The following is an 18,867-nucleotide window of genomic DNA, read 5'->3' as shown; positions in this document are numbered from 1 at the left end:
GTGACGCGTGTCCCTTATTAACCACAAAAACATTCAAAATTTCGGATTAGGGTTAATTACACCCTTTTCATTCTATATAACCGTACCCTTTTTCATCATCAAATATGTTGTAACAGATTCTCGATTCTCGATTCTTAATTTGTTTCGTTTATGACTCCAAATCCTAAAATTTAAAAACCCCGATCGATCAAATTTTCTCTATATATCGAATCTGCAATGTAAAAATAGTCACAATCATTGGAACTGCTAATGGCGTTTATCAGGTATGTTCGAACATTAATATCAACATATTATCCAGGACATCAAATCGAGTGACGAATAATTTAGGTCCGTCCTCAATGTTTGTTGTTTGATTTTGTGTTTTTTTTGTTTAACCATTCACTGCTAACTGAAGATCAGTTCAAACGTATAGATTTTCAGTTGAAAGTGTGTTTACAATTGCCGTTGGTCATCAGATTGTTGAATTAACGTTGTTGATTTGCGAAATTTGAGCATTTATTCCCGTGTTTTGATTTCTTACAGGTATGTTTGAGGAATGTTGATTTATTGTTTGAGTTTTATTATGTTTGCACAACAAGTGTTTGATTAAATGCTTGAATGAATATATAGAAGTAATATTGTATCAGGTTTCAATTTCATCACTTTGGATACAAAACTAATGTCACTTTGATGACTATATTCAAAAACCTGCAAACAAAGCTGATTATTAGGCTATAAAGTTCTCAAATTTTGGCTTACATGTGATAATAATGAATTTTTAATCAGGAATGACAAAGTTGACTAATAGGTTGCATCAGTGAACAATACCAATTGATGAAGTCTCAACCATTATTGCTTTATCAGGTTATCTTCAGGTAATATCTACTTTCAACTTATGGCATGGTTCTTACTAATCTTCTTTCAGTACATGGTTGTTCTATACAGTTTGTATTTCATTTTTTATACCAAATTTGAGTTTCAATCTCTTTTGTCTAATCGTATTATAAGAAATTATTTATCCTATAATGCACTGTCTTACAACCTTTGTTCTTTTTCATCGGTCAATAACAACTTTCATGGTTTTATTTGACATGCTTTGTAAGTATATCTGGCAATACCAACTGTCATGGTTTTCTTTCTTCGTTTCCTATTTTCTTTCAGCCGAACAGTTGTTGGCGATACATGTTAGAGTTTCTTTCGTGCTTAATACGTTTCTTAATAATATTATAGTATGATTATATGGAATTTTCTTTTTGTCCAAATTTCTTATGCATTGACTGTTGAGAGATTACTGTTGAGAGAATCAGTCATACCGATACCCATCGATATAATTGTTAAGTTGAACATTGATCCAACAAACAACCTAATTCTCAAATGCTTTGTCGTTTGCTACCGAGATCAATTTTCATAGAATCTGGAAGTAAATCTTCATTTGATTGCAAGGTTGGTACTGAATGAAAATAATACTCAGTACTATCAAATTTTTTAGAGTCTTGCCCAATTTTAAATGGGTATTTAATAATTTTCAAGTAATATAGTTTTGATTCATGTTTTTTGATAAATGTACTCTTTAGGTTTTATTTTTACAGGTCTTGAACTCGATGCTTTTGAAATTTTGCTGGGATGAAATATTGATCTAAAGTCATTGTGAAAGGGGTTATACAAAGGTTTTGCAAACACTGTATCAGGTTACAGCATGCTTCTACGCGAGTGATAGGTACAAATGCTTCTACTTGATGTCAAGTGTTGAATGGTCTTTTCATTTGATGTCAAGTGTTTCTTTGTTGAAGAAAAAAGCTCTCAAGTTACAGAGGTGAAAACATGATTTTCAATTATATTTTTATTAGAGTGGGTAAAAATTGATGCCTTAAAGAATGGGTCAATAGTGTAGATGTGAAGAACATTATTTTTTCGTCAAACACAATATATGTTCCATATCTTAATTTTTTGTTGATATTTTGCACAGATTTGAACAAAATTATCAATCAGGCTCAAACCAAGAGGTTTATTCTCTATTATATTTTTATTGGAGTGGGTAAAAATTGATACATTACATAACGGGTCATAATTGTAGTTTTTGATATGGGTAGAAACGGGTCGAATTTGGTTATCACTTTATCATATTTGAAAAACCAGTAGTACACAAAAAAATGTTTCAAAAAATTAATAAAATTAGAGCTACCTGGGAATGTGGGATGTTATATGCATTAAAAATAAACTATTTCAACCTATTCTATTTGTTTTCTATTTTAACAATTTGACTGTTTGGAGTTGATACTTAACACAAATGTATTCTTGAAGTCCTATCACATCTTTTGTTCTGCAGGTTAAATCTATTGTGCTGAAAAATATGTAAGAGATGCTTACACCAAGCAGTTGGATATTTTCACAAACAGTTGTTGTGGCATCTTTCAACAATATGGGTAAACTATCCTTTATTCTGTGTAGCGACTTACGGATTTACGGAATATTAGTCAGTCTTTATCAATCATTCCCATATACTAATTGTCTAAAATGAAGATTTTTCTTTACAGTGTTGATTGGAACAATCATTCATCAATGTCAATGTCAAACCTTATTAACTTTAAGAATATTTGCAATTGTACTTACAGGAAAAAGTGTCAGTGTTAATTCGCAAGCGACTTCATCAAGCAAGAACATCAAGGGTGATTTTGGCGTCCTTCTTAACAAAGGTATAGTTAAAGTTATTTCATTTATATCAAGATACTTTGTTTGTTTATACTGTTTTGGTACTGCATTGTAAAATACAATTGCATTCTTTTTTTCAACTTCCTTTCAATGTGTTAAAATTATATAGTTACAAGTCAAACTAAATTTCGTGATTGAGATATGTATTTACGATCAATTTCATATATCTTTAAACCGAGATGATGAGTTTTCCCTTAGCCTTTTGTGTTTGACTTGTAATTCTGTAACCCACTTGACCAAGATTGAACCCAACTTGAGGCCTTTTTAAGTAAATGAGTTAAATTTACTACATCCATATCAAATATCCATTTTATAGAGATGTGTGTTGTATTATAAACTGTGTACTAATTATTTTTTGTCGCAGAGGCTTATGTTCAAATACCGTGTTTTATCGGAAATTCCTTCAACGTCGCTGAGTTAGGGAAAGGAAAATCGAAACTCCCATTTGAGGGAATCCCGTTAGAAACTTTATCTGTATGGCTATATATCATGCACCTCATTTAATGATATTTATGCTTCATTAAATACATGCTATAAGTTAAGAAGAACACAAATTTACAAGTCATATGACATTTTAACCTTTAGCTATATGTCTACATGCATCCATTGTAAGTTTGCTCTTTCATTTAAAGAAAATCATTTCAACCCTAAGGATTGAACTCATGAGCTCTCCCTATCCCATGACACAAAGTACATGGGGTGGAACCGTTGGGCTATGCCCGCAAGTTCCGGGAATTTCCCTTTTACTTACCTAGGACTTCCAATAGTTTAAAATTGTATCATACAACTAATTGGTACCAATACTAATGTTTTCGATACTATTTAGTTTACTAATTCGTTGTAAAACAAAAATACTTAAGCAATTCACCCACAACAAGACTTGTGATACTGTCTTTATCATATCATTAATTGATATAACAGTTTACGATTCAAGTTTGTTTCTTGAAGAGTCTCCGTGCAACGCACGGGCTCTTATGAATTATCTGCGTTCTGTTATTAGTGTATTCGTATTCTTTTGTTACTGCTTATGACTTTTAACTAATGTGTGAATGGCAACTTAAGGATGGATTTGGAGAGGGAACCGACCTGGCCGTGAGTATGATGTCTACAATTCACCCAACATAATACTTGTGATACTGTCTTTATCATTTCGTTAATTGATATACTATTGTAAGTTTCAAGTTTGTTTGATACTAATGTGTGTTGTTTGCAAAAACATAGTATACTAATTCAACCACAAAAGTACTTTTGACATCTTTCCTATAATATCGTTATTTCATATATAAGTTTAAAAACAAAAAATGTTTGCGGATGAGTCTCCGTGCAACGCACGGACTCATAAATCTAGTTATATAAAAAATGTTACCCGTCTTTTGTTTGTGAATTCATTTGTAACACGTGGCAAGTAATCCGACGTTAGTCATTTTATGGAAAAACAAATAAATTAGAGAATCAAGTCCTTTTTTCAAAATTATAATATAACTAGCTTTAATAGCCCGTGCGTTGCACGGTGGCTAAAAAAGTTAGGATAGTAATACGTTAATATTTGTACATATTGTATGTGTTATACATTAAGTACATGTTGTATCTGTATAAATCACGCATGTTACATCTACATGGTTAATGATAAAATAAAACGATCAAATACATGTAAACGTTATGTTAAGTCACGCATGTTACATCTACATGCTTAATGATAAAAGAAGATCAAATACATGTAAACGTTTCCAATTGACCGCAAAAATTAAAATTCAAAATCGCTCATGTAATTTACCGTACCGTACTGTTCATTTAACATTGCCAAACAATGCGAGTCAAATTTCACATATTTAACTGTGTAAGTTGAATACCCGGTGTCACGGTTAAATCCAGCAAACTTAAACTTATAAAGCATCCGCTAGCCTACACGCTCATCAAGATCATCTGGTTGATCTTGATCTTCCCCCGCTGCTATGTGCAGTTCATAAATGGACAACATGACTTTTAAATAGTGTCAATGAGACTGTGCCACTATCATTTTCCACTCGAACAGGAATCTTGAACCTACAATGTAAACATGTACAATAGATTAAATATGTATTCAGATTTTGAACAGTATAACACACAACATGCCTCTTCATATATATGGGTATTACCTCAATGAACCTTTTGATATGAAACCCAATCAAAGATTACGTGTATAAAGAGTTTTTGTACCAAGCGCTGTATTTGTAATAATAATATATAATATACAACAAAAAAACACAACTAAAAGTAGTCACAATGAAATTATGTAGAACTTTTAATTTGAGAGATAAGATTGTATAGATAATACCATGGTAGTTATTGGGTTATACCAAACGGGTCCAAAGCACATTCACTTTAGATGATATTTATTGACCAATTCCGACGTAAAAAGTCAAATTTCAATTCTATCACTAAAGTTTCTTGTAAAACATTTATCAATCCACACTTCATACAATGTGGATGCACGATTCTTGCCTAAAGCAATCAATCAAACAAAGCCTGAAAACGGATACATAATGCAATAGTTCACAGTTCATACAATGTGGAAGCACGATTCGTGGCTAAAGCCTAAAAGTAGATAACATTCTTTAGGTGTTAAAATTCTACCTCGTTATTCCGTCATTGTCTTTACGAACCACTCGTGATACACCGATAGACTATAAATCAACATCTTCTCTTCGAGCTCCGAATTAACTCAATTCCACTTCATATAACACCACTACACAATATAAACGGACTCACTATAATAAATATAAATGATAAATAATGATATCTAATAATAACTAAAATAACCCATTACCCAACCAGACCCAACCCCCTTTTGTCCCGTTCAAAAAATGATCAGTTTGACCCATGACCCATTTCTACACAAAACCATTTTGACTCGTTACTCAAACCAATCCAACCTGACCCATTTGCAAGATATAATCATATGTTTCCTTCTCTAATCTTGGTTCTTCATTCACTATACATAATCATCGACTTCTACTATATCACTACTCTTACCATATCACTTACATCGCCTATCCGGTTTAGGATTTAAGTAGGATTTGAACCTTGCTCCAAATAAACTTACTTCAAATCCTACTTAAATACAACACACCATATTACTATCAATTGTAATTACATATCCAAATACATGTTTAGATCTATATGGTCTTGAATAGTTTATGTGTTTCGGTTTGTGATCATCTCTGTCAGATTGCTTTGCATCAGATTCCTCTATTTCATGTTTAACTTAACACCATCAAAAAACACAAAGAAATTTCATTTGAATGAGTATAGACATTAAGGAGGTGCCACTAACAAATTACATATAAATGGATTTTACTTGTTTAATGGGTCATTTGTTCTCAGCTAAAGGGTTTAACTATTCTTTGTAGAATAACAAAAGAGATTGAAAAAAATTAATTATGGGTCAGACCAAACCAACCGAACCCATATTTACCAGAACCTAAGCTCAACATTTCTTACCCAAAGTCGTTTTGACCTGTTACTAAACCTGCCCAATTTGCCACATTTAATTCCAACTATTCGATTGATGTAATAGAAAAACAATATGATTGTGCTTTAATAATAAGCATTTCAACAAATTAATAATATGCAAAAAGAAGTTGTTTTTGCCTGATAAATATCGAATTAAAAATCTCTATTCTAGTTCTATCTGTAAAAAACAAACTCTATTTCAACACTTAAAAGGGGGAAAATAGTGACTTCATAAAAAGCTTTCTGATTACCAATCAATTATAAGTAATTTTATTACCTTGATATCATATGTGGTGGTGACCACTCATTCGTTGCCTACTATCTCCATGACATCAAAGATCAATGCCCTCAAATTAAAACCCTGTCATTTTGTAACGTATAAACACATGCCAATATACACTTTTGAGTATTTTCATATTATTAAGAAAGACCTATACAATTGAAAATTAACTATAGGACAGTTATAAAAGCCTGCACGATTGTAAATCAACCATACAAAAACTAACATGCTTCAATTGTTTACTAAAGTTAGCATAGGAACACTCGAAGTAACAAATTCAATGAAAAAACATATTAACTATTTACATATTAAACTAATTAACCAATTTGATCAATGGTGAAAATAGCTTGACAACCGTTTAAAACATTAGATAGTAAACTACTTAACTCACATCGGTTTTAGAGTGGATGGTTACGGCCAACTGATGTCGTCAAACTTATATATTCAACTTTCATCGATAACCAAAAATCCCAGATTTCACAATACAGACAAAGGAATGGTGCAGGAATGTGTGGTTGCGAAAACAATGAAGTATATTTTCTTTATTCACTCAAACAATTAATCAAACACTTGGCGTGCAATCTAGATTTAGCATTCATGAATTAAACTTAGATAAAAACTGAAAGTGAAAAACAACAAATCATAATCAAATAATTACCTAAGCACAGAGACATATCTGATTGATCACTTCTCTAGAGGATCTTTGATCCGTTTGTTCAAAGGCGATTGTTGGAGAAGACCGGCGGTTTATCATGAACTGATACACGATTAAATATGAACGGTTTTTAGAAAACGATTACATGTAATCGAATATTGAGATTTATCTTCAATCAAATCAGATGAATCTGAGATAATTAAACATGGGAAAACTTAATCATTTGTAGTGTGTGACGAATTATTTATACAGATTTAGGGTTACGATTCATAAACATGGTTAAGATTAATTAAGGTTTTTTGTTAACCCTAATTTAGAACATGAGGAAGAAGAGAAAGAATGAAGTAATTTCTGCAGTTCACATTCCGTGGTTTTTGTTTTGTTTGTTTTTGTTTTTTTTTTTTTTTTTAACGAACGAAAGGTTGACAGATGGCAGTACGTGAGAGAATTGCAAAAGTAATTATTGAAGATTAAGGGGTAATTAGTGGGAAGCCACGTGGCAAATGCGTACGAATTATTATAGGTTATAGATTATAGATAGATACTAACAAAACATATAACAAATTAACATCTAAAAACTTACGTCGATATTGATTGGTCCGCTGGCTTTGCGGATTAAGTAGTCACCGCAATCTTTTATAGTCGAAAAAAGTCTTACATGATTGGGCATCACACCTCTCATCCATCTAGCAAACATTGTGCCTATGCAAGTCCAAAATAGATATATCAACAATAACTCAAATTTATCATTTACAGTTCATATGTAACAGTCAATGCGCATGAAACTATAAAATTATATATCTGCGAACTCTAAAAGTTACTCTATATAAACTGACTTTTTAATCACTCGATTCGGTTAATTTGTTACCCATATAACAAAAGTTACCCAAATATCAATATTCGTCTTCTTCAATTCTCATCTACAACTAAAAATGGGATTCATAACAAAACTACTTTTTTAGTTTTTCATTTATATCAAAAACATTAGATAATTATAGATTTTGAAAAAATCCTTGCAAAATAACGTACAAATGAAAAGAGCCGAAAATGAAGAAAAGAATTGAAGGAAGTTCTTCCCGGAAAGATGAGGTGACCGAAACGGAAAATCCCATGTCGTCAATCTCATCCGGAAATTAACCAAATAATAATACAGTACGTTTAGAGACACTATATATATATATATATATATATATATATATATATATATATATATATATATATATATATATATATATATATATATATATATATATATATATATATAAAGATATTCATCCTTTTCAATCTTAAAATCATCCATTAAATTCAGCTGAAATTAATTATAAAATTAGAAGTAGTTTCTCCGATATAGATCGATAAATGACGGATGAAAACGGCCGCTAAAATAGAATATACGAAAAATATTATAGAGTAAGTACCTGAATGTTGGGAGATATTCCAGTGAAGAAGAAGGGTTGCAGAGGACAACATGAAATGTTTGGTATTGAGACTAGGGTGAACTTTTACTTATATAGTAAAGCGGTAAGAGAAATTTGTTGCAGCAAAATAGAGGTGGAATTATTTGATTATCAGAGGGACCGTGCCATTTTAGCGGGCTAGTCAGTCACCAGAGTGATACGATCGTACAATAAAATATATACGAATTTGCTAAAACGTAGAGGTTTTAATGCATACTTTACAACTAATATTAAGTCACACATGACGTCGCGCAGTTTTTAAGGATACTTTACAAGAAATTTTAAGTCTCACAAGTAGTGTTATAAAACTAAGGTATTAAATTGTATATGATACGCGATCGAACCAAACTTAACTCGGTCAGTTTCGTCTCGAGTTTTATTGTCATAGCAATAATAAGTTGGACCGATAACCGGATCATATCATAATCATATACCCTAGTTTTATAACATTACTTGTGAGACTTATAATTTCTTGTAAAGTATCCATACAAACTGCACGACGTCTTATGTGACTTGATATTAGTTGTAAAGTATGCACTAAAACCTGTACATTTTAGCGGATTCGTATATATTTTTTTGTACGATATCACTCTGGTGAGTGACTAGCCCGCTAAAATGGCACGGTCCCTCAGCTAATCAAATAATTCCACCTGTATTTTGCTGCAACAAACTTCTCTTACCAAACTTCTCTTACCGCTTTATTATATAAGTAAAAGTTGACGATAGTCTCAATACCCAACATTTCCTATTGTCCTCTACAACCCTTCTTCTTCACTGGAATATCTCCCAACATTCAGGTACTTACTCTGTAATATTTTTTCGTATATTCTATTTTAACAGCTGTTTTCATCCGTCATTTATCGATCTATATCATAGAAACTACTTATTATCTGTTATAATTAATTGCAGCTGAATTTAATGGATGATTTTAAGATTGAAAATGATTAATATCTTAAAGTTTCTCTAAACGTACTGTATTATTATTCGGTTAATTTCCAAACGAGATTGAGGACACCGAATTTTCCGTTTCGGTCACCTCATTTTTCCGAGAACTTCCTTCAATTCTTTTCTTCCGTTTCGGTCATCTCATTTGTACGTTAATTTTGCAAGGATTTTTACAAAATCTATAATGATCTAATGTTTTTGATATAAATGAAAAGCTAAAAAAATAGTAGTTTTGTTACGAATCTCCATTTTTAGTTGTAAATGAGAATTGAAGAAGACGAATATTGATATTTGAGGTATGTATTACTTTATATTTCATATTTGTTTTGTTAGGATCGATATCGACGTAAGTTTTTAGACGTTAATTTGTTATATGTTTTATTAGTATTATATTATAACTTTTCAAAAAAAAAAAAAATTGATTCTCTCTAATTTATTTGTTTTTCGAGAAAATTACTAACTTACTTGCCACGTGTTACAAATGAATTCACAACAAAAGACACGTAACAATTTTTATATAATTAATTATTATTCATCGTATCTTATTTATAGATTCTATTATATTCTTAAAATGATGATATTATAAATAAACTTTTTCTTTTACAAAAGAAATTCAAAAATAAAAAGAAAAATTTTTAAGCCATGTTAATGATGTCATAAATAATATTATTTTAATTTAAAAACATTAATCTCAAATTTAAAATAATATTATTTTAATTTAAATTATTCACTATGAAACCCTAAATTACGGAGGAAATCACGATATTCTATTAAAAGTTTTATTTTTTCTCCAGGTAAGTCATACTAAAGCACGCCTCTTTTGTAATTGGATATCTTTAACAGGTAAGTAATATCTAGAATCTGAATCATCTTCTTTATAGCGTCTTCTCATCTGGCTTCATCCACAGGTAAATAATCATCGTCAACAGGTAAACAAAACATTCTGTAATACCTATCATTGTGAAAAGATGTTATTTTTTTCGATTATAACTTGATTTTGGGTGTTAGGGTTTTATACAGTTTCAATTTCATGGTTAAGGAAATGAGATTTTTCTTCCAACGTAAGGTATATCTATCTTCTCATTCGTGGTTTTGATTTGTAACTTCTTAAGTGTTTATGATTGTCTTTTGTTATTGGTGGTACTATATGATAATTTTAATTTTACCAAGAAAATGATTTGTAGTGCTTACCATGTGTTCGATGAAATTCCTCAATGAATTTGTTTTAATTTTACTAATATGGGTTCTCAATATGAGACTAATTTTATGCATCATATCCTACAGGAAGTGAAGTGACCTATTGAATAATACAACTAAAGTGAGTGTATGGTTTTGTATGAAAAATATTAGGTGTTTGTTTGTTGGAGGTTTGATTGATGAAAGGACTTTAGGGGTTTTGTCTAATCTAATATGATGAGATCATGACTGTCTTCGGTTTATATTTTAGTTTCTACTATTTGAAGTTATTACAGTCATTTTTAGGCTTTTTTGTGTGCTTAATTTGGTTTCTTAGCTGTTTTAGTTTTGCTTTCCCTGTAGTATTTTTAAAATTTGTTTACCATCACAAATATCTTCTTTAACGGGTTTGATTTTTTTATCCTTAAATGGTGATCATTGTTCTGTTAATTGATGGAAAGTAGTGTCTTAAACTACAAATTTTGGGTTTTATTACCTCTTTAACAATTATATGGTTGAAGCAGGAAGCCATGGTAGGCCTTAAAGGTCGCAAGCTAGGACTAATGGATTCTGAGAAAAGCATCAAAAGGTTGTCATACAAAAAATCAAATTCAAGATCAGGTAATTTATGTTACAAATTGTGCCAAAATTATGGTGTTGTATGGATAAAGCCAGTTAACCATGAATGTGTATGCTGGGTTTATTTTTGGCTTCAGTTATACGCACTTTCAAGTATCATCAATATATAAATATCCCACATTTGAAGTTTGTGTTGGGTTATTGTTATGAGTATAACATATAGTTATCTCTTCAGACTACTTTTGATTACATAAATTATATCACACTAATACAATAATCATTTTTATTTCCATCTTTACACTTCACAGACTTTTGGAAACACTATAGTCATTTGTAATGCATGTTAGTAAGCTATATATTATTTTGGCGTAGATAAGTTTTGTATTGTTTATACGTAGTATCCGGTAGCATACTAACCAACATGTTTTTTGCAGTAACTTCTCAAGTGTTGCAAAATGATAGTTATGAATCCTTATTTGAACAAATCCATACTTTAGCATATATGTAAGATGTATCAATATATGCAAAATTAATATTTGTGTTAGAATTAGTTGTAGTGTTTTGATTAATTAGAAGTGTTGATTAGTTTTGAAGTTTGAATGTTTTGAGGTGATGTTTATAAGAGAAATATTGAAGATTTGTTGTTTAGAAAGAAATGATTTTATTGATTTAGAATTGTGTTGTGAATGTGTGTTTTTTTGTTGTTGCATCAAATGCAAGATCATATGCCTATTTATAGGCCTCAAATGTAGATAAAAATATCTAGATTTTTTTGATAGAATTTTCTAGATATTTTTGTTAATGATATCTAGATATTTTTGTTAGAACTATCTAGATAATTTTGTTAATAATATCTAGATATTTTTGATATAAATATCTAGATAATTTTGTAGATAATTCTAGAAATACATTAATATTTTAACACTCCTCCTTAATGTATTTCGATGTTACTCCGAGCATGTTACGTAGGAACTCGAACTTGGGTCTTGGTAGTGCTTTAGTGAAAATGTCTGCAATTTGCTCTTCGGTCTTGCAGTATTTTAATTCAATATCTTTCTTGGCGGAGACTTCTCGTAGAAAGTGATACTTGATGTCAATATGTTTTGTTCTTCCATGGAACACTGGATTCTTTGCCATCGCGATTGCAGACTTGTTGTCGCAATATATCTTTGTAGCTTCGTCTTGTTTCTCGCCCATATCTTCTAGTATTCTTCTTAGCCATATAGCTTGATTAGCTGAGTTTGCGGCTGCGACGTACTCGGCTTCAGCTGACGATTGTGCCACCGTTTCTTGTTTCTTTGATGTCCATGAGAATACACCAGATCCAAGTGTGAATGCGTATCCGGAAGTACTTCTCATGTCATCCACCGATCCGGCCCAATCACTATCTGTGTATCCCTGAAGCTTCGAGTCTATAGTGGGCTTGTACCATATTCCGTAGTCCATGGTACCTTGCAAGTATCTTAAAATTCTTTTAGAAGCTCCGTAATGTATTTGAGTAGGGTTTTTCATGTACCTGGATAATAGACTCGTTGCGTACATAATATCTGGCCTTGTTGCTGTCAGATAAAGTAGACTTCCGATGAGACTTCTGAATCTTGAAGCGTCTGCTTTCTCCGATCCATCTTCTTGTCTCATCTTCTCATTGGCAACTAGTGGCGTGGCTACGGTTTTGCAACCGTATAGTTTAAACTTTTTCAGGAGATTTTCCGTATATTTCTTTTGGCATATGAAGATGCCTTCATTTTCTTGACTTATTTCGATGCCAAGAAAATAGCGCATCAATCCAAGGTCGCTCATCTCGAACGTTTTCATCATGTCTTCTTTAAACTCTTGTATCATTCTCTCATTGTTTCCAGTATATATTAGATCATCGACATACAAGGAAATAATGAGAGTGTCAGAGTTACCTTGGGTTTTGATGTAGAGTGTAGGCTCACTTTGACTCCTCCTGAATCCCGAACTTGTGAAGTAGCTATCAATGCGGCTATACCAAGCACGTGGTGCTTGTTTAAGTCCATATAGAGCTTTCTTTAGCTTCAGGACTTGGTCTTCTTTTCCTTTCTGAATGAACCCTTGTGGTTGCTCGACGTATATTTCTTCTTCGAGAAATCCATTTAGAAAGGCTGATTTTACATCTAGTTGGTGAATCTTCCACCTTCGTTGAGCTGCTAATGCCACAAGTGCTCTTATAGTGTCTAGTCGAGCTACTGGTGCAAAAGTTTCGTTGTAGTCGACTCCTTGTTGTTGTGAGTAGCCTTTAGCTACTAGCCTTGCTTTGTGTTTTTGTATAGAACCGTCAGGGTTGAGCTTTGTTTTGTAAACCCATTTAACTCCAATGATTTCTTTATCTTCGGGATGGTCAACTAACTCCCATGTGTTGTTTTTCTCGATCATTCTGATTTCTTCGTTCATAGCAGCCACCCACTTTTCATCTTTAGCTGCAACTTCATAGCTTTCAGGTTCTATAGTTGTGAAGTTACATGCCTCGTATACCTCTGCTAACGCTTTGACTCTTCCAGGTGTGGACTCTGGGCTTGACTCGTCTTGCGCCAAAGGTAATCTTGTCGACGGAGAAGTTGGTGTAGTAGGACTTGTTTCTCCGGTACTTTCTTGTTGTTGAGAATGCTCCATTTGTAGTGGTTGTTGGGCTGGAGTTTCCATAGATATCCTTGGCAGATATGTTTGTTTTTGAACTTTGTCTTTCTCCCAATTCCAAGAAGCGTCTTCATCAAACTCCACGTCTCGGCTGATCACGATGTTATTAGTCTTCAGGTTATAGACTCGGTAGCCTTTAGACTGTGTGCTGTAGCCCAAGAATATTCCCTTCTCTGATTTTTCTTGGAGCTTGTGACGTTTCTCCTTTGGAATGTGGATGTAGCAAATACACCCAAATACTCGCAGATGTTTTGCTGATGGTTTCCTTCCACTCCATGCCTCAATTGGAGTCTTGTTTTGTATGGCTTTCGTTGGACATCGATTTAATATATATACAGCCGTGTATACAGCTTCAGCCCAGAAACTGTTTGGAAGGCCTTTTTCATGTATCATTGTTTTGGCCATTTCCATTACAGTTCTGTTTTTGCGTTCAGAGACGCCATTTTGTTCAGGGGCATAACCAACAGTAAGTTGGCGTTTAACTCCTTCGTCTTCACAGAATTTGTTAAACTGTGTAGAGGTGTATTCTTTTCCTCTATCACTCCTTAGCGTTTTTATATAATGGCCACTGCTTTTTTCTACGAAGTTCTTAAACTTCTTGAATATCGTAAATACTTCCGATTTTTCACGCATGAAATACACCCACGTCATTCTAGAATAATCATCGATGAAGAGAATAAAGTACCTGTTTTGATTAAGAGACGGGGTCCTCATTGGTCCACAAACGTCAGTGTGCACCAGCTCCAGTATACCTTTCGCTCTCCAAGCTTTATCACGAGGGAAAGGTTTTCGATGTTGCTTGCCCATCATACAGCTTTCACACGTGTCAGTGATCTCTTCTATGTTAGGCAAGTCTCTCATCATATTCTTCTGTTGGAGGATTTTTAGTGCGTGAAAGTTAAAGTGGCCAAATCTTCGATGCCATAGCCATGATTCTTCAACTTGAACTTTCATGGCTGTGTCTTGGATATACTGCCAACGAAGCGGAAAGTTGCGGTTCTCCATTGGCACTTCGGCTATTAATTTATAGTTATTTTTCTTGTCACGAATAACGCATGATTTGTCTTCGAAGAGTAAAGAGTATCCGTGCTCCATCATTTGTCCAACACTTAGCAAGTTACTTGCAAGGCTTGGTACTAAAAGAACGTCATTAACAGATCGAGTGACGTTATTAGTTTGAACAGTTATCGTACCTTTGCCTTTAGTGTCAACAAGCGCTCCATTCCCTAGTTTGACGCGGGACTTTACGGAGGTGTTGATACTATCAAATAACTTTTCATCTCCTGTCATGTGGTTGCTGCACCCACTGTCGATCAACCAAGTATCATCCCTTTGTTTATTTGCGACATGACAGGCATAGAATAGCTGATTTTTGTTCTCCGGAATATCTTCACTTTCTTTCGTGAAGTTAGCTCGATGATTTTGTTTTAATCGGCAATCTTTTTCTATATGCCCAAATCTTTTGCAATTATTGCATTGTGGCTTCCCTTTGTGGAAACAATCTTTCTCCAAGTGGTTTGTCTTTTCGCAGATACCACATGGAGGATAGTTTTTTCTTCTCTGATCAAACCCGGTTCTGGATTTTTCTCCTCCTCTCGACTTTTCTTCGAGATTTCTTTTCCCCTCATTATTAGATTTCTGAGACCTTATTTTGAGTTTAGACTGAAAGGCACTTTCAAGTGAGTTTTCACTACGCCGACTCAGTCTAGCCTCATATGCTTCAAGAGAGCCAATTAATTCTGGTACCGACAGAGTCTCGATGTCTTTTGACTCTTCGATAGCAGTAATGACATGATCATATTTTTCTGTCATACTGATAAGTATTTTTTCTACGATCCTCTTATCAGTTATGTTATCTCCATAGGCTCTCATTTGATTTACTATTTCTTTAATTCTAGAATAGTAATCTTTTACGGTCTCGGTTTCTTTCATATTTAAATTTTCAAAATCTCGTCTTAAAGTAAGTAGTTTGACGGATCTCACCTTGGCATTTCCTTGAAATTCTTCTTGAAGAATCTTCCACGCCTCTTTCGCTGTCGTAGCTCCCATGATTCGTGGAAAGATGGACGGTGTCAAGGCTTGTTGAATGTAGCCTAGAGCAGCAGCATTTCTGACTACATTTTTGTTGTATTTTTCTTGTTCTTCCGCGGACAGAGTTCCGACGTCTTTCGGAGTTGTAAACCCGACTTCGACAATATCCCACAAGCTTTGTGCTTGAAAATATGTCTTCATTCGGATACTCCAAAAATCGTAGTTATCACCATCAAAGATGGGGACGGGAATATTGTACGCACCGACGGTAGTCATGGTGTATTCGAACGAACGCCCAAAATGGCTCTGATACCACTTGTTAGAATTAGTTGTAGTGTTTTGATTAATTAGAAGTGTTGATTAGTTTTGAAGTTTGAATGTTTTGAGGTGATGTTTATAAGAGAAATATTGAAGATTTGTTGTTTAGAAAGAAATGATTTTATTGATTTAGAATTGTGTTGTGAATGTGTGTTTTTTTGTTGTTGCATCAAATGCAAGATCATATGCCTATTTAAAGGCCTCAAATGTAGATAAAAATATCTAGATTTTTTTGATAGAATTTTCTAGATATTTTTGTTAATGATATCTAGATATTTTTGTTAGAACTATCTAGATAATTTTGTTAATAATATCTAGATATTTTTGATATAAATATCTAGATAATTTTGTAGATAATTCTAGAAATACATTAATATTTTAACAATTTGTAAGATGTAGCCAAGGCAATGCAACTGGTTAAATAATATTTAATGATGTATTTGGGTCACATTGCATCTTACGTCACATTTTGTAAATTTGTTTCGTACCCGCGAAGCCTTTTATTTATTTATTTTCCTACCTATGGAATCCTTTCAAATTTGCTTTTTTAACTATAATTTTCTAAATATGTTTCTTTAGATATAGCATTGTAAGGCAATCTGGACCCATATAATGTTTTTATTTAGTTATTATATTATCAATAACATTTTGTACTTTGAGACGGCATTGCTCTCAAGTGGGAATAAGAGTAACACGGTTTAAGATGGCTAAATTTAAACCACCTTCACAGTTACAGGTTGCAATTTTCTATGTGTATGTGTGTAATCCTAATTGTCGTTCTTGCTTAGATTGTTTATGATAGATTGACATATAGATGCAGGAGTTTTGAGCTGATTACAATGGTAAGTGCTCATGAAACAAATGAACCTACTGGCATGTTTAATGGATTTGTAAGTTTTCCTTTTTCTTGAAAGTTTCTTATGCAAACTGGTAATAAATTTTTTTATTGTTCTTTATTTTTTTCCAATTGATCTTTTGGTATCATTTCAAGCTACTAAATTCTACTCATGTATATTTTGCTAGAATTAGGAATGGGTCAACCCTATTTTGTAAAGATTGTTAAGTTATAAGTCTTCGCTAAAGGGAAACTGAAACCAACTGTATTAAATTAACGGCTACAAGTAATCATATTTACACTTTTAGTAGAAACAAAAATTATGGGATATCATGAGTCAGGTATGCCAAAATCTTAGTGGATTTATTATTATTCTTAAGCAAGTTAGCTTTTCTCTTATCACTATTACTTTTATATTAAGTGGAGTACAAGTAACATATGTTTTTAAATCACTAATTGCATTCTTTGACATTGGGCATTGTTGTTGTTATGTTACTAATTGACATTCCCACTGTTGGTGTTATGTTTTGTACATGAGTATGAATAGGTTGTTACAAGTGGACATTGTTAATACTTCGCTCATTTATGTCAAGGGAGATTTAGATTTTTATCTGGTATGTTACTTGGTGTTTGTTGCAGTTATGATGGTGGTTTTGTTGGTAGAATTTGAAGATCGGAAGATGATGAAGATATGTATGTTCAGTTCAATCTATATAAAATGTTAAGGTATTGTTCACTTCAATCTACTGTATATAATTACAATACAATATAAACAATTAGGAACACTGTGATACAGAAACACGTGGAGTAATACTACTACAATAAGAAGCTCCACATTAGACCAAATGAAAGTAGCTCTACTTCATATGGAAGTAGAGATACTTCGTAAGTATCAAACACGAGGACCTGCATACTTTCAAATTTTGCATACTGAACTTAACATATAAGCTTAACAATGTCATTTAAAATATTTAAAATGTTATAATGATATTCATGACCATTTAGTCACTTAGATTTTTACATAGTGACTTTATTTATTGATAGAGTTATAAATTTTTTTTATCATATATACCAATTTTTACGCAATCAAGTTAAATATGTCCAGATTGGTGTGAATCCGTAAAAATGAATTGTGGGCTGAACTGTTATCAAATGGATCGAAATGAAAGCATAGTAGCTAAAGCTCGATATATAGGCTCCAGGTTGAATCTGAATGGCTGTCAGAATGGGTCAAACAAATGATGCAGGGCACTACAATTAATTACACTATGTGGAGCTCGAAAAATGAATATTAGTAGCTGTTGTTTGGAGCTACTTCTTTGAGCATCATGTATTGACGTGTGATTTTGTTTTAAATTGTACATAGATAATAGAGGTGCATGAGTGTTATGTTATTAATGTGATCGTGTTTGGGTTTATTTTATCTGTATCAATTCACTTATAGTTGTAGATATTTTGATTTAGTATTAACTAGTGTTCGAACCCTCGCTTCGCGCCGGGGTTCGGTTTTCAATGTATTATATTGCGTTTAGTTTGTAAAATTATTTTGTGGCTAACGATGATATCGTTGAAGCGCAACTCGAGTCGAACTAAAAGGTATAATCCGTGAAAGATTTAAATGTTATTTTAAATTAACAACAATATATGTACATCTCCGCGTTTCACTATGGAATTGTCGACTTTTAAAAATTTAACGCAAAATCGACGTATATGAAAAGTACCTCAAATATTTAGCGTTTTTTAAAAAGCGTCT

The 18,867-nt window shown here is 32.7% G+C and overlaps 2 long non-coding RNA genes across 7 annotated transcripts; one reads left to right on the top strand and one right to left on the bottom strand.

Annotated features, from left to right (window-relative positions):
* Positions 1 to 4,737: 4,737 nt before the first annotated feature.
* On the bottom strand, positions 4,738 to 7,429 carry LOC139890993 (uncharacterized). Of its 5 annotated transcripts, none has more exons than XR_011773494.1 (4): positions 7,119 to 7,429; positions 6,458 to 6,541; positions 5,834 to 5,931; positions 4,738 to 5,413 (listed from the first exon to the last, which is right to left on the bottom strand). It is a non-coding gene; the product is annotated as an uncharacterized lncRNA (long non-coding RNA). The 5 variants fall into 5 exon arrangements; XR_011773495.1 differs by lacking the exon at positions 5,834 to 5,931 and adding an exon at positions 5,701 to 5,778 and having other exon boundaries at positions 4,738 to 5,398; XR_011773496.1 differs by lacking the exon at positions 7,119 to 7,429 and adding an exon at positions 6,852 to 7,071.
* A 3,777-nt stretch (positions 7,430 to 11,206) lies between these two features.
* Positions 11,207 to 18,551, top strand: LOC139890992 (uncharacterized). Of its 2 annotated transcripts, XR_011773492.1 has the most exons (3): positions 11,207 to 11,314; positions 17,094 to 17,840; positions 18,220 to 18,551. It is a non-coding gene; the product is annotated as an uncharacterized lncRNA (long non-coding RNA). The 2 variants fall into 2 exon arrangements; XR_011773491.1 differs by lacking the exon at positions 11,207 to 11,314 and having other exon boundaries at positions 16,796 to 17,840.
* Positions 18,552 to 18,867: the final 316 nt, after the last annotated feature.

Source organism: Rutidosis leptorrhynchoides, chromosome 2 (genome assembly GCF_046630445.1).
Source record: "Rutidosis leptorrhynchoides isolate AG116_Rl617_1_P2 chromosome 2, CSIRO_AGI_Rlap_v1, whole genome shotgun sequence".
In the NCBI taxonomy this organism is placed as follows: Eukaryota; Viridiplantae; Streptophyta; class Magnoliopsida; order Asterales; family Asteraceae; genus Rutidosis; species Rutidosis leptorrhynchoides.
This window is presented reverse-complemented; position numbering and strand designations above follow the sequence as displayed.